At 35.2% G+C, this 17,155-nt stretch overlaps 1 protein-coding gene across 3 annotated transcripts in view; it reads left to right on the top strand.

The window, feature by feature from the left end:
- The window catches only part of PPP3CA (protein phosphatase 3 catalytic subunit alpha), a 311,084-nt gene that overhangs the window by 274,830 nt on the left and 19,099 nt on the right, over positions 1-17,155 (top strand). The window lies entirely within an intron of this gene.

Consider the following 17,155-nt stretch of genomic DNA (forward strand, 5'->3'; position numbering starts at 1 on the left):
TCATGAGACTCTGTCTCAAAGTGAAACATTAAAAAAGAAAAAGGACCTGGGATGGAGCTTATTGGTAAACCCTGGGTTTAATCCCCAGTACTGATAAGAACCATGTCTCTGTAGCTCATATTGCTAATGAGTTTTTTTGACATCCTTAAAAAAGATATCATCCTTTATCTCTGGCACATATTACCATCAATTGAGTGGTTTTTGTATGTGTCTGTTAGTGGGGTTGTTCCTGTCAGTTATTAATATTTTGATGTTTAAGATAAAAGAAGGCATTTATCTATTAGTACTTATGTCAGCCCCAATAGTTTTTTATATCTGTAGTAATAAGTATGAATAAGCTATGAGAGGTTTTCTGTTGTTGTGATTTTTTTTTTTAAATTTGGTATTCAGTTATCCTGAAAGAGTACTTTTTCTACAAAAGACAAAGATCCGTGAGGTTAAAATGAAGGGAAAAAAATTTCTCTGGGTCTTACAAAAGTACACCTAAATGAATGGAAATAAACAACAATGTAGAGTTGGAATGTGCAAGAGTGAATTTCATTTTCACAAACATATAATAAGTTCCTCCTCTGCATAGGTCACTCCAGGTTCCAAGAAGCCTTTGAGACCCATTTGTTAAAGAGATGGTTAGGGATGTGTAAACAGATAATGTCTATAAACTAAGACAAATAAAGTGAAGGTGGTGGAGGGAAACTAGATGTTATGGTGAATTTAAGTAGTTAACATGTCATTAACAACTGCACTTGGGTAAAATGAAAAGAGAATGAGGCCCTTTCTAAAATTTAGTATCTGAGTGGCCTGACTTAATATTTACTTGATCTTGATGCCAGTCAAAGCTTTAAATACAAAATACCTAAGCTTCAGGCAAAAATAAAATAAAACCCATGCAGTTATATAAATAGAGCATAAATAAATAAATAAAAGTCATGCAGTTATATACAGTTTATATACATAAATAAATATAAATTTCTCAATTTTTCCCAACATCTTATACTTACCCTCCTTTCTGTAACTTCTCTTGTCTTCATTATGTGTTCCTGTATATTATTTTTGAAGCATATACCACATTTCAAGGGTATGGGGATGTGCAATATAGGGAAGGAAAGAGAAAATGGAGATAATAAATAAAGTTTTAGTCATGAGAACTTAAGCAAATCTGTTGATATGTTTTGAAATTTGCAGAAAATCAATGGACACTTTGCATTTCATCAAGATTCTAGATGCTTCATGTTATAGCCAAGTTTGCTATAGTTATATTTGTAAATTTTTTTTATTTGTTCTTTTCTTTTTTTATTGGTTGTTCAAACAAAACATTACAAAGCTCTTGACATATCATATTTCATACATTAGATTCAAGTGGGTTATGAACTCCCATTTTTACCCCAAATACAGATTGTTCTTTTTTTAACTTTTTCTTGGATAGTGTTATCACTTAAAAGATAATATATTCACAATGGCAGAAACTTCTTTCCTAAGGGAAGAACACTAACATCAACATTTTCTAGTAGCTGCTTCTCACTATTCCTTTTACCCTTGTAAAGGCGGACAGGTGTGATAGCCCTGCTCACCCATCATGAGGGTCACAATGGACAATCCTATGACAAAAGTCAGGTCCATGAAAGAAAAGCATAACATATTTATTTAAGCAAAGTTTTGTGTTACATGGGAGACAACAGAAATAAAGACCCAGAAAGACAAGGAAAAAATGCCTGTTTTTATTCTGGGGTCCAGTGAGGCATGGGCAGCATATAAAAGTGTGACTGGACAAAAGGATTTGATCAAATGGTAATGACTGAGGGGAAAAGCCCAACAAAGTCGGCCTGTTCAGATTGTTCCTGACTTCCTTTAGATTCCTTTCTCCTGCATACAGGGCAAGACCCCTGTGGAATGAGGGTCTTCAGAGTATAAAGGAGACAGTAACTTTGCTAGGTTTTATGGCTTGCTTGGGGGAAGGGCAATTCTGTTTTATATACTTCAGGGGAGAAGAAAGGGATGAGAGAGAGCAGGATGGGAGAAGGTCAGAAAGACCTTGATTCTGAGGCTTTGAACTGAGTGTCTCTCAGTTCAAAGTGTTTAGCATGCCAAGTTGTTACACTTCAGGGTGTGGTATGAACATTGAAATCCTCAAAATTATTAACCATTAATACAGGAATACTTCCCTGTTAACAAATTTCTATTTTAGTCAAGTCCATTAGCCAATATGTATAAATATATGCAATAATAATGTAGAATAAGAATACATATATAGGCAGAATAAGAACATAAGACTATATAATAATATAATATATAAGAATATAATATATAATATTTATGTATACAAAATATGTATGAGTGTGAAAAATAAGAATATAAGAATAATAATGTAGAATAGAACTATGGAGGCATACATATGTTTGTAATTATTTATGAACCCATTCACTCAGCAAATATGTACTGAGTGTCTATTATGTGTCGGGTACTGCGGCCAAAAGTGCCTGCACATTTTAATGGCACAGGTTATTCCTGCAGATAAACATTACCAAGACTAACTCTGTGTCTACTTCACTTCCAGTCATCTCTCCTTACACACCCCTTCAATCACTTACATGAAAGGATATATTTTGACTTCCTCTGCTTTCAAATAATTACCTCCAATCAATGTGCCGTGCTCATCAGCAACTGGCTTGAAGCCTGTTAATTCCACTTATGGGAGTGCATTTCCTTTTTCAAGACCCTTGAAAGAATTGTTTCTTTCGGAGCACACTCCACTACCCTGAAGTCTGAGGTCAGTCCTGCAGAGAAATATGACTCTTCCCCATCCAAGTGCAGGGTGGTAAATGGTCCCAATGATCTAACCCTGTCTTGCCAGCTGGCACACATGAGAACTGTGTTCTTTACTTTTTTCGGCTTTCTTCAGTGGTCCATTTCTGTCAACTTAAATATCAGTCAGTTCTTCCTTTTTCTGAACAGTTTCTTCTGCTTTAATACAGGTCATCTTCCTTGTCGGCATATAGAATACAACTAATGTTTAAAATTTTGAAGCATTATTAAAACAGAATACTTAGAAGTGTTTAAGATACATTAAAAGTTCTACCTTTCTATATATAATTGTTATCAGTTTGCGGATGAGAAGAAGGAGACAGACTTTTTAGGGAAGGTAGATGGCATTTCCTTGGTATCCTGTCTCTTGGACATAACATATTTTGCTTCATAAGTAGTATGGAAATTTTTTCCCCCGTCTTTTATTCTCTTGTTCAAAATTTGTTGGTTTGTCTCCTGTAAACAGGCTAAAGAGACACATTTACTTGATCTCTTGTTTTATGTCTTTAGTGTAGAAGTTATGGTGGGCAGGAGGAAAGAGATAGGCAGTTGAAAAGAGAAGGTCCCTCTGGCTGATGGGACACTCCAGCACCTGCTAGCACTATAGATCCTGGTTTCCATTAGAAACACTGGATTCAAGTTTCCCAGAAAAAGAACCTCAAGGAAGTAAAGAAGAAAAACTACGTTTAACAAGGACAGGCTCTATATGCATCTAAAAATAGGTTTTGATTAAGAAGAAGCTGGTTCTATGGGGAAAAAATCTTAGGCTCTATTTTAGCCTTTTGTGAATAGTTTTCTCCTCTCTAAATAAGGTGATAATAAAACCCAAGATGGCTCTCTATGAAATTTGGAAACTATTATACGTAAAACATATAAAGAACATCCAGAATTTCCTAGCATTAGTACAGTCTTGTCTGCCAGCACTTAAATAGATGGCAGTTTAAGATCATGTCCAGTTAAACTGTTAAGGATTTCCAGATCCAGAATCTGAAATGGGCTGAAGTCAAGGCCAGCAGATGCTGCCCTCCTATTTCAAAGATTTGACCTCTAAATGACATTGATATTTTAGCTTAAGTCTTACAAATTTGCCCATTAAAGGGGGAACTAATAACTATTTTTTTAGTTAGAAGTATATTCAGCTTAGTACATTACACATTTTGATGTGAGCAATGAGGAAGAGACCTAACACTTTATTCAACATGACATAAAAACCATCAGTTACTTCCAGAGTGCTCCAAGAACACCTTGAGCCCCCCACAAATCTGACTCCCTTTGGAAATACAATTTGTTGCGCACATGTTTTGAAGTTGTCTTTTTGTGGCATTATTTCCAACCTTGGGATAAAGTTCCAGTTCTTCCACCCTGCCCTTCCTTACGAGCAGTCTCCAGCCTGTCCCTGGGAGCTGGCCCTCTGCGTCTGCCTGCCAGGCTCCTCCTGTTGCCTGCATAGATGCAACCAGGAGTCAGCAGACATCAAAGGACTTAATTAATGCTCTTCCTTAAGTTCCTATTTATTTTAAGTGGGGCCACCTCCTGGTGAGTCATCTATCAGGCCCTTCTCAAAATTTGTCCCATATCTGATGTCAACTAAAAAGTCCAAGGTAATAATGCGTTTACAGTCCATCATTTTTTATTTGATGAGGTTGACTTCTTACTGTCTGTAGAGCTATAGCAAATAGGGATTCTCCTCATTCCCTTCAGCATCTGTCAACTTCCCTTTAGCATTTCATGGGGATGATATGTAAAGATGACAGAATTTAACACTTACGTGTTGGGCATCATTATAAGTTGTTTAAGTCTTAGATAATTTATTAGGTAACATATTAACTATAATCTTCAAAGCAGCTTTTTTATATAAGTACTATTATTGTCCCTATTTTACATCTGAAGTGATTGAGACTCAGCAAATTTAAAGCCTAAGTTCATACAGCTGGTAAAGTAACAGATGGAATTCAAACTAACATCTGCCTGGTTCTCAGACTCTTGATCTTTCCAATGCCTGAGACTACAAAAAACCAACAGGATGGGAAAAAATAAATAAACTAGTAATTAAACATAATATACTTTTTAGTCTGTTTTGTTAAAAGTTTTGTAAAATATCATGTAACATTTTTAAAGAAATGGATTTCACACTATTCCTGCATATGAAACTCTGTGCAAATGAAATAGGTTTATTCTACTTGTTCAACCTCAGCCTAGTCTACAAAGTGAAGTGTTTCATCGTGTTAAAAATTTAGGTATGTCTGAGCAGACAGAAAGTCCTCTGGCTCACACAGTTTTCTGCTGTATTGAAACCACATCATGATTCTCTCATTAGTTTCTGCCTTACAAATGAAGGAATTTGATAGCCAATCTTGAGAAGAGTTGCTGTTTCAAATTGGCCTGTGGTTGGTTTTATATTTTTTATGTTGAAAATAAAACACAAAACTTCTGTTATCTTGTAAAGTTTGGAAGCAGTTTAATGCCAATGAATGTCTTCTGCTGATCAAATTTATATGTATTGGGGTCTTTGTTTCCTGTTTCCACTTCTGATTTTGGATGATAAAATGACAGTCTGGTTTCAATTTAGGGTTGTTGTTCACCAGAACATTTTAGAGAAGAAAGAAACCCAAGTAGATGAATCTCATTTGGTAGTTAATCCTCATTAACGAAGAAGATTCATTTTAAACCAAGAAATAGGAAGAGATCCCAAAGTAGGGGGAAAGAAGACAGGATTAAAGCCATCTTCATCAAAAAGCTTTCTTTTCTTGTTTATTATTATAGTTAAGAAACCTGAATTAGTAGTAAGCCTTAGAATCCTAGAGATGATTTGGTGAGATAGGAATATGTATTTATCTGAGACTTTCTTTTAGACTCTGAGACCATATTTTTAAAACATAAATTATGTTTGAGACTTTGATATATGATAAGTCTCACTAACTAGGAAAAGTTGTAGAGGTGAAACTGAAATCCTGCAGAATAAGAAAGGAAAGAAAAAAATAATAAAAGCAATATAGGGCTGGGGATGTGGCTCAAGTGGTAGCGCGCTCGCCTGGCATGCGTGCGGCCCGGGTTCGATCCTCAGCACCACATACCAACAAAGATGTTGTGTCCGCCGAGAACTAAAAAATAAATATTAAAAATTCTCTCTCTCTCTCACTCTCTCCCCTCTCTCACTCTCTCTTTAAAAAAAAAAAATAAAAAATAAAAAAAAATAAAAGCAATATATTGCAAGCCAAATATAATTCAGGCTGCACTGGAAAGACAATATTGAATTAGAATTTATGTCTCTGCTTTCAACTAAAGAGCAAAACCACATGGTAGAGCTCTTATCATTTGTCCACATTTTTGTCTTTTCCTCATGTTAACCACAGGGAAGTTATTGAATATGGGATGGGAGCCGATTTTTGTAAGCCTTTTGCAAAGCCATCTAAATTGTATACAAGAAAATTATCTTGCTTTAGGTTATTAGGTAATTCTTCATATCTAAATCACAGATTCCAGAGTGTCTCATCATTTGGTTCTGTCTAGCTTTAAAAAGTCGTATAGAACTTTTTAAAGTGCAGTATTGAGAATTGGTGGGACTAACATGGCATCTTATTGGTCCATGATAAGTGCCTCTGTAGGGATTCGGTCATATTATTTTCTACAAAAACTATATTTATTTGCCATGACAAATGTTTGACCTACTAAAAAGGCACTTAGCATCAATAACTCTCATGCAGAAATACATTGGGACCCTAAAAGTAAAGGAATTCTTGCCAAAATCAAATGATTATCTTTGGCAAATATCGACAACATCTAAATGTGACTGGTTAGTTTAAAAATCTAAGTGGAGTAAATGAATTAAAGGTGAAAATTTCATTCTGGAAATTTCCCTCTGCTTTGTGCATCTGGAAGTACAAAGAGCTATTAGTTTAGAGCTCTTCTTGTAGCAGTAATTATTGATTTCTTAGAGAAACTCATTTTAGCATCCTGTATTTCAGGTTCCTGGTCTGGAAAAAAAAAGGTATTATCCCAATGGTAATTGACAATTGGGGATCAATCCCAGAACTGCGTACCTGGTAGATAAGCACTTTACCACTGACCTACACCCCCAGCCAAGAATGTGATAAATTTTAGTGTAGAAATTAAAATAGAGATATAAACACAAAATAACAATTAAAAAAAAAAAAAAAAAAAAAACTCCCCTGAGCAGCACAATGGTGATCTGGTCCTTATTCGGTTCATATTGATGTCTAACCTAAGGTTGTTCAGGAGACAAGTAGCATAATAAAATCAGTATTTGAGAAAATGCTGCCTAGAAAAATGCTTTCTTCAAATGATTTGTTCAATTTCCATTGAACAAAGGATGAATAGAAGTATAATTTAGGAACTCAATAAAATATCTTCAAGTGGAGGTGCCTAGAACTGAACAAAGATGGAGGTGCAAAAGAAATTAAAAAGGAGCTTTTCAAAAGCACTTTCTAATCACTTCACAGCATGAAATCCACAGGACTTAGACAAAGGTTAATGGAAATTAGAGCTGATTTTGATGGTTCAAGTCTAGGTGCCTAGGATAGCATTTATGGAAAAACTCATCAGTTTCAGGAGAAAGATGAGTTCTTAGGGACATGAGTTTGGGTAGAACAGACGTACATGTAACTCTGGAAGTGCTAGACTGCATTTGGAAATGGAGTCTTGGAAATGGGGAAAAATCTGGGTGGGTGACAGAGCCTTGGAATTAAATCATAACTGAATCTATTAAAGGTGAATAGGCCTCCAAAATTGTGAATGTGGTAGGAAATATCCAAAAATTGAGGGGAAAAAAGATAAGCGAGTGAAGGAGAAAATAGGATTGATCAGAGAGAAGGCACAAGAATCAGGAAAATGCAAAAACTAAGGTGGAAGCTACTTAAAAATGTGTACCCAATACAGAAAAATGAATCTGATCTATAAGTCTGACCAAAAAAGGAAATATAAAGACAGTGACTGAGGTTATCAGACATCAGATTATGGAAAACAGGCAAATAGTAAAATTTATCTTATTATTATGAAAGCCCCAAAATAATTGAAATAATCAGAAACAATAAAATGAATAAATAAAATTCAGAATGCCTCAATTTTAACATCACATTTTTTATTTTACATATTATATTTTTCTTTCCATTTATTTATTTAAAAATATTCACAGAATATCTTTTTTTCTGTGTATTCAGTAGTGAATAAAAACACATGTATCCCTGCCTTCATCTGGTGAAGAGTTTAGTGGAACAAGAATTAGACCAATTTTAAACATGCTAGACATACAGAAGATCTAGAAGATTTAGGGAGTGATTATGGTAAAATCAGAATAAAGTATTTGATACCTAAAAGAAGAAGATGGAGGACATCTTTCTAGTATTTGTCTACTTGATAAGTTCAAGAAAAAATATTTTTATGTATTTTTCCATTTTAAAATATATGAATATGTGAGAAATTTAGATCATGATTTTTCCAAAAAAATTATACACAAGGATGTATATAAATTTTCTCACCTTTTTGTAAAAACTGAGTTTTCATTATACAACTGGGGAAGGGTTAAAAGAAAATATAAAAAGAAAGATTTAATATTTTGTAAAAGGTAGCATTTTTTTAAGTCTTTTGTTAATTATCTTCCCAGTTTATTGCTGATTTTTTTCAGTTGCCTGGTATTTCATTGCTTCATGTAGGAAGTAAATAGGATAGATGACTACTTTTTTTAATTACACTTACACCAAAAAAAATGCATGGGCTTTGAATGGCAGAGATGTATGATTCCCATCACATTTACAATTACTGATGTTTTCAGCCTTGACTATCAAACAATGTACCTGCCATCATATTTTAATCAGTTCCAAATCTGGCCTGTCATTTTGTTTCAGTAATGTAGGTATCCAAAGCACTGCTTTCTCTACGTATTATACTACCATGACTTTGCACAAATGTGTTTCTTAATTACCTGGCATAATTTTCACATTGCATGGAAGCTCAGACTTTGCAGAATAAGCTCAGTATTAGAAAACAGCCATACCCCTGTTGCAATTAGTTGATTATATTATATTCACTGGGTAAGAATATTATTCCCACATTTAAAAAATGCTTTGAAAGTTCTCTGTATTTTATGCTGTATTTCTATACATGGTATGATATACATATACAATGTAATGTATGATAATCTTACACTTTTAAAATCAATTGACTTTCTTAGCATTAGAACCTTTCTTCAACTAATGATGGCATTAGCCAACACACTAAATATGAGCTATTGATTATCTAAGCATAAGTTTATTTATAATATTTATTTGAGATAACAGAACAGATTATATAATAAGGAAAATAAGCATGTGTTTTATAAACCTTAATGCATTATTTATTTGAAAGACATCAAAACCTAGAGGTATTATTCTCAGTGAAGGTAAAGGCTTTGTTTGTATGTATTTCTCTATGGTTTAGGACAACTTCACTTCTCAAAAGCAGAGGTGAGATAATTGAGCACATAGAATTCTTCCCAGGAGAAATTTTAGTGGGTAATGTCAGTTTCTGAAAACTGGTACCGTTCCCAAAAAAGATCCATACTTCCCATTTTTCTGGCAGCACGTTCATCATTATCATCATAGTAAACATACTAAACGTCCAGGTTTTAACCTGAAAGTTGTACTTTTATGAAAAATATCATTTTTTTTGTCCAATCAATACCAATTGGACAACTGCAAAAGAGTTGTGATTCTAGGCTTATAAAACATTCTCTTCAGAGTAATTGCTTGATTTGATGGCATATTTAAATGCTACACTGAAAAGCTTAATAAATGTTCAGGAAACTTCAATTTTAAAAGTATTTTTCTATGAGATATTCTATTTCCACTCTTCAAAAAAAAGCTATCTTATTTCTGCATCTTTATTCTTAGCTCATGAGAAGTTATAAAACTGTTTTCCCATTTTTTTTTCTCAGAACTCTATAAAAATAGAAATCTTGATTCTTTTTCACCAGTGCATCTCTTTGGGGTAGTCCATTTGGTTCTGAAGGCACAGCCAGCAGCATCCTGGCTGCTGACATTCTCCCTTAGTAATTTGCCATTATCTGGACTCCATGCTTGGCACAAAACACAAATCAGGCTGTATCTCACGGCAGCTTGATATTCACCGAGATCATATACTCAGTCATTTAATTTGCAGAGAGAAACATAATTATTAGAAGAACTGAAATTTTCATATCTTCACAAGCATTTTTTTTCTTCTTAATAATAGCAAGCCTTTTGAGTACTTACCATATACTAAAGCCTAATGCTTAAGTGCCTTAGTAAGTAGCACAGTACCTGGCACAGGTGTCTGCTGGAGGATGAGAATAAGAACACACCACTTATTTAATTCTTCCAGCCACCCATGAAATAGACCATTTGGTCTGCTGCCTCACTGAATTCTAGCTCTGGTCACATTTTTCTAGCTGATGACCCTGGGGGAATAACTTGCCATTTCTGTCCCTTACAATTACCCTTTGTAAAATGAAGAGTCAGTACCATCTTCATAGATTCTGTTCTGAGGATTATATGATATAATTCAAATAAAATATGTAAAACATTCTTCACTTTACAGATAAGGGAGTGAGCCGTAATGAAGCTTAGTAATTTGCCACAAATAGCTCAGCTAGTAATGAGAGAGATGGGGTTCAAACCTAGGTTTTTTTAGCTGCAGGGCAGATTTTCTTCAATATGCTCTTCTGGATCTCACATACCAGTGTACTTAGGTATGTTAAAAGAAGTGGATGAAGGTTGGGCACGGTGGCGCACACCTATAATCCCTGTGGCTTGGGAGGCTCAGACAGGAGGATCCCAAGTTCAAAGCTAGCCTCAGCAAAGGCGAGGCGCTTAGCAACTCAGTGACACTCTGTCTCTAAATAAAACACAAAATTGGGCTGGGGATGCAGCTCAGTGGTCAAGTACCCCCGAGTTCAATCCCTGGTACTGAAAATAAAAAAAAAAAAAGTGATGAGTTCAATTATGTACAGTGTGAAGCTTTATAGAAGGGCCAGAAGACTTGAAGGCCATTGATTCTAGACAGTACCTCCCTAGACAAATGTCCCTGCACATTTCAAATGTTTGCCTCAGTGACTAACTGACAGGTTTTTGATTGGCACATCCCTTTCTTCAAAGAGAGTTGTATATTTAAGTGATGTTGAAGTCTCTTCTGCCTCTTTAAGTTGCCTCTGCATGCCTGTGCACTGATCTTTGAACAGAACCTCTTCCTCATTTCCCTAGTTCTCCTCTTTCTACACAGCTTCATTGCAATTTATGTGTGTCAGTAAAACAACCTGCCTGGGTTGTAAACAGCATCAGAAGATGACTTTGTTTAGGGTAGGCTGAGTACTGGTCAGTGCCTGGGCCATTCTTTGCTTCCAGATGAAGTAATTGCATTTTTTCCTTCACCCCTGCATAGGATCAGTGCACAGTCCTGTGGTGCCTGATCAGCTTAATATCAAGGGAAAAGAGCCTGAGACAAGCACACTATTTTACTATGTCTGTATATTCATCCCTTTTTGTATAATTTCATAGATGGCATTTAAATATCATTGTATTGGGTAAATTATAAATCTACACAAGTTCAGAATTAAGTTCTAGTCTGCATACAGTCGTCCAGGACAATTAGGTCTACAATAAATACCTTTTTAACCTATTACAGCCTCATCTATATCCACAACTGTCCTTGATAGATTAGACAGGCATTATGATTGTTTCTCTCTTAGAAAATAAATCTACAGTTTTAACTTGATAATTACTATTCTGTTTTTATTTTGTCATTTTATAAAATCAGTGACTTTCTGCTATTAGCTTCTCCCTTTGTAAATATAAAGAATCTGAAATGTCCTTTGTAAGGCACAGGCTGAATGTGACTATTTCTTGAAAAGTCAACAGAAGATTCCTAGTCTATTGTAGAGTCTAATTTTCAACCAAGTCAGAATTATATATATATATATATATATATATTGTCAATATCTGCAACTCTACTAAAGAGTCAAATAGGGACAACATCTCAGAGAACAATAGTGCAGGCATGTCAAACTAGAGTTTGTAAATGAAAGTAGCTTTTAACCAAGTGAAATTATTCAAATAATGACAGGATTGGACACATGAGTAGTCTGTTCATTTTTTAAGACTTTCCGTCTAAAGAATTTCATTATAGCTCATGACCAGAAAGGTGGGGAGAAAACAATCTGACCTATCTCGGTCAGATTACACAGAAGAGAATTCATTACACAGAAGAGAATTCCATTCCACAGAAGATAATTCTTATTTTTAAAATATATATTCTACAGAATCTTCTGCTGCTTTCAAAATGGAATATAAGACAGAATAGCCTTATGCCAAATATCACACCCTTGTGAGCTCTATGACATCCTGAGATTTTAGTTGATTGCAAAAACACATGGAAGACATTCAATATATGTGGTTTGGAGTGGCTTGAAGTGAGTAGCCATTATTGCAATTTTATTACCTATGGGTGAATAAATAGTAGAGTTAGAATCCAAATCAAGAAGGTCTTCTAAATATTTTAGGAAGTGATCCTCAAAAATGATGAATTTTTAAAAAATTTTTATTGTCCTAAAGGTGTTTTTCCTGTACCTAAAAGGGTAACCTACACATGTGCCTAGGCAGCTGCTTGTGACAGTACTGAACAATCTCTTTGGGTGAGATTTAACCAGCACTGACTCTTCGTAGATGGTAGCTCAGGATTTCCAAGTTTAGTCAGAGATTTTTTGACATCTTTCACCTCTAGCAACTGAGTAATGTAATTCTTTTTTTTTTTTTTTTTTTTTTATTTTAAATTTTTTTTTATTTATTTTTTTTAATTTTTTATTGATTATTTAAAGCATTACATAGCTCATGATATATCATCTTTCATACATTAGACTCAAATTGTGTTTTGAACTCCCATTTTCACCCCAAATATAGATTGCAGAATCACATCTGTTACATATTCACATTTTTACATAATGCCATATTAGTGTCTGTTGTATTCTGCTACCTTTCCTAACCCCTACTATCACCCCTCCCCTCCCCTCCCCTCCCATCTTCCCTCTCTATCTCCCCTGCTGTTGTTCAATTCTCTCCCTTTTTTTTCCCCTCCCCCTTGCCCCTCATAGCCTCTTGTAATTTTATGTATCCTTGAAGTTCTCCTACCATTTCCATATGCTTTCCCTTCTCTCTCCGTTTCTCTCCCCCCATTCGTCTTTGTTATCTGTAAGAGCGCACTATAGGGATACGGCTGCATCAATGATTATAGCGGCACAATTCACAATAGCTAGACTGTGGAACCAACCTAGATGCCCTTCAATAGATGAATGGATAAAGAAAATGTGGCATCTATACACAATGGAATATTATGCAGCACTAAGAAATGACAAAATCATAGAATTTGCAGGGAAATGGATGGCATTAGAGCAGATTATGCTAAGTGAAGCTAGCCAAGCCCTAAAAAACAAATGCCAAATGTCTGCTTTGATGTAATTCTTAATAGAATTTCAGTTTGGGGGGGCTGGAACACTTGTACTTCTGGGATAACCCCAGGACATTTCAAGAAGAGCTTTAAGGGCTCGGTCTTGGCATATTCAACCTCCTATTGTCCTTCTTAAATGTGCCTGAGGTAGAGGCTGGAGGCCTCAGCACAGCTTCCTTTCCCATCACCTTTTTCTCATTGTTTCTTCTCCCATTTTAGGAGGAAGGCATAGGTATCCCTGGACAGAATCACTATGAACATTACCTTGAGGTGCAACTACCTTAAAAGTACTAAACAGAAATGTTAGAGAAACTTAGTATCTAGGAAGCCTCCTCAATTAAGTCATTGTAATTTCCCCTCATCCCTATCATTAAGAGATACATTCCAATGAAACATTATTGCTATGCCTGTTGAAAGTTTGTAAACATGTTTTATAGATTTGTGCCATCTAGTTCAACTGGGAACTAATAATAACTCAGCTATTTATTCCATAGAAAATTTTGAACATTTAGATCCTTTTATTGTCTCAGGAAATTTTTTAAACCATCTTTAAATTTCTAAACATATTTTTCACAGAAAATAATCATATAGTGCTAAAAACATTTTAAAGTTTAAATATGTAGTATACTAAATTGGAGAAATACAAGTAGAAGTACAATTTCAAAGAAGAAAGGGATAATATGAGATTTGTAAATAACATTGAAGTTCTCATTCATGAATTTTTCTTTAAATGGATGACTATGCATTGCTAAAATTAAAATATATCATTATTAACAGTGTAGTTATTTCATTTTCAAGTTACAGTGTTTATAATATTATATTTTTATGCCTATTTAAAATTGGGGCTGAGTAGAATGTTTGTAAAAGAATATTCTTTTGGCACTACCTGAGTAAAAATTCTAATGGCTACAGTTTTTAAGCTGTTCTATGAGAGCAAACTCAGTTACCCAGAGCTTATGGTGCTCTCCCTAAACTCATGACTCAGGAGCCTGGTGATGTAGGAAAATGTTGTGAAGCACACGTCACAACTCATAGCCAAGGAAAAAAACAACTGGATGTCCAGATAACTTCTGGAAAGTATTCCTTTGTTGAATATAGAAGCCCAACGTGTGTTATTGTTGAACCAGGTCAAGAATGAGAGGACATGAGAGCTAAGACTTAGGGATTATATAGCACATGGTTTACCTCAAATGTGGGACAAACAGTTTCCCAAAAAGGACAGTCTGTGCATTTATAATTTTCATCATCTTCTATAGAAAGATGCGGAGTGAAATTATTATTTAAGTTTCTTAGATGTATCTTAAGTCACATTGTGTCCTTTGCTTTATATTCTGTATTTTAGAGGTATTAATTTTGGATAGAAACCAAACCCATAATTGTCTTTAATGTAACATAACAAAAGATATTTCTTATCTCAACACTTTGTGCTTCATTCCATCAGTACTCTTTATTCACATTCAGTATTTGCTGTATTTGTTGAAGAATAAAATCTGAAGATAGTTCTAAACTTGGTTTACTCATAATGATCCATGATAAAATTTTACTTTCCAGTATAATAGTTTCCCACTGAAATGAATTTTAACTTTTAATGAATTTGGAAAAGCAGTAAATGGTAAAAATATATTTTTTTCTTAGAATTTGAATTAAAAATTTAAAGAAATTTGAAGTCTACCAGCAAATGCAGACTTCAAAATCTCTCTCTCCTCTGAAAAAGTATGAAATATTACCATAGCACATATTTTATATAACATTTTATTTAAATATACATGCTATGGATAGAATTGAATTAGTTAAAAATATTTTAAATTATTAGAGTCAAGCATGGTAATGCCTACCTGTAAACCTGTAAACCCAGCAGCTCAAAAGGTTTGAGGCAGAAAGATCACAAATTTGAGGCAATTTATCGAGGCCCTAAGCAACTTAGTGAGACCCTCTCTCAAAATAAAAATAAAGAGGAGAGGGGCTGAGGATGTGATTCAGCACCCCTGGGCTCAATCCTCAATACCAACAACAAAAACACTTTAAGAAGAAGCCTACATAATAACCAAAGATTTGAGGCCAATATAATAATGAAATGCAAAAGTTTTTGTAGTCTTTTCATGAAAAAGAAAATAATTAAATGGCAATGATAATTTTAAAAGCAACATTTTATATTTTAGTAATAAGAAAAGATATTTCTATTTCATAAGATATTTGAATATAAATTTTCATATACCTGGTCAGCTTCATTTCTTATAGTTGTAAAGATGTATTGAAACTAGTTAGAATCCATTGTATTGTATTTATAAAACAAAACCTTCTCAGTTTGGTTCTCAGCAGGAGAAGAGGGTGGTGAGAGGGTGACTGCAGAAACTTTGTCATTGCCTCTATCAGCAAGCTTGTGCATTATCCCAATCACCTGAAAGAAGGGCTAGACATTGAGACCTCTCTTTTCTCCTCTCCTCCCTTATCCCCCCTCCCCTCTCTCTCTCTCTCTCTCTCTCTCTCTCTCTCTCTCTCTGTATGTGTGTGTCTTGCCTCAAAACCAAGTCTCTTCCAATTATAGTTTAATATTTCCACATTTATTGCAAAATGTTGCATAAGTATGGATAGGTTGAAAGAACTTTACAGTCAGTGCCAAGGTACGCCATTTATTCTCTACAACTAACACTTGACTCTATTTGCTTGGTTGTATATCTATCTCTCTACCCATCCATCAATCCAACTGTTTCTGTTTTGGTGCCTGACAAAATTTTATTGTACACACATTGTGCATATGCCAGTGTCTCAATTTCTTTATTTGCCCGTAGTTCTCAGCTGAAGCCTTTACAAGTTAGTCCCAGGCCATTTCCTATTTCCCTCTCATCAAACACTAACCCTGTGTACCTAAACTTTGCTTACACCAGACTTCTCAACCATTGTTTGAACATACACGGTTTTTTTCTGCCTCCATGTGTTTAAAAATTCTCTCTAGAGAATGTTCATTCTCCCTATTTTTGATGTTTATTTATCCTTCAATAAGATCCTTCAAGATCTCTTGACGGTCACTGTTTCTGTGAGAGTTCTTTTGTGCACCTGCGTCCTGTGGCATACTGTTCAATGTCTAACAACCCATCTTCCCAGGGGAAAATGGCCTGGTTTATAGCATTCGCAGATTTCCATGATATAAATTCTCCCCCAGGCTGCTATCAAACTCCCCACATGAAGTTAGGGAATGTGGAGTTTAGAAGAGCTGCACTCAGTATCTTCTGCTGACTTCTTGTCAGTTCCAACGCATTGCTGCCACTTCCTCTGGAACATTTGTCAATGTCTATTATTGTCTTTCCCATGATCTCCTAAAGCTGAGTCCATGCCCTATTCACATTTCTGTTGCTAGCCATGCCCGCTCTATGCTATCGGATTCACATGAATACTTGATGAATGAATGAATGATTGATTTGGATAAGAAGTTGTATTCAACATAGCATTTTCTTCAGACTCTTAGTTCAGTTTAAACTAAGGAATTCATAGTAGTAGCTCACAGTGGTAAATGTGAGCAGGGTGACAGAGCCAGCATCTGTAATGTGTGGCAGATACCCGTGTTGTGAGTCTCTCTCACCACAGCACTTGGTCCCTCCTCTCTGCAGTCTTCTTTTCTGTTCCCTTCAGAGACTGAAACCCACCCTGTGGGGATACAGTACTCACTCAGGAGGCCACTTGGCACAGAAACCTTTAAACCTTCAGGAGAAGCCAGCAAGGTGCAGCGTTAAGGCCAGGAGGGACACACTTTAAAGAAAATCTTTAAAGATTCCCTTGGTCTGTATATTAGCCTCCCCCACGTTGAGGAAAATTGACTATGCAGGATTGCTTAGATTCTGAAAAGAGTAGTATCATGCCCCAGGCATAAAAGGATCAGAACTTAAAAGTTGAA

This window comes from Spermophilus citellus, assembly GCF_964194105.1.
Source record: "Spermophilus citellus genome assembly, chromosome: 8".
In the NCBI taxonomy this organism is placed as follows: domain Eukaryota; kingdom Metazoa; phylum Chordata; class Mammalia; order Rodentia; family Sciuridae; genus Spermophilus; species Spermophilus citellus.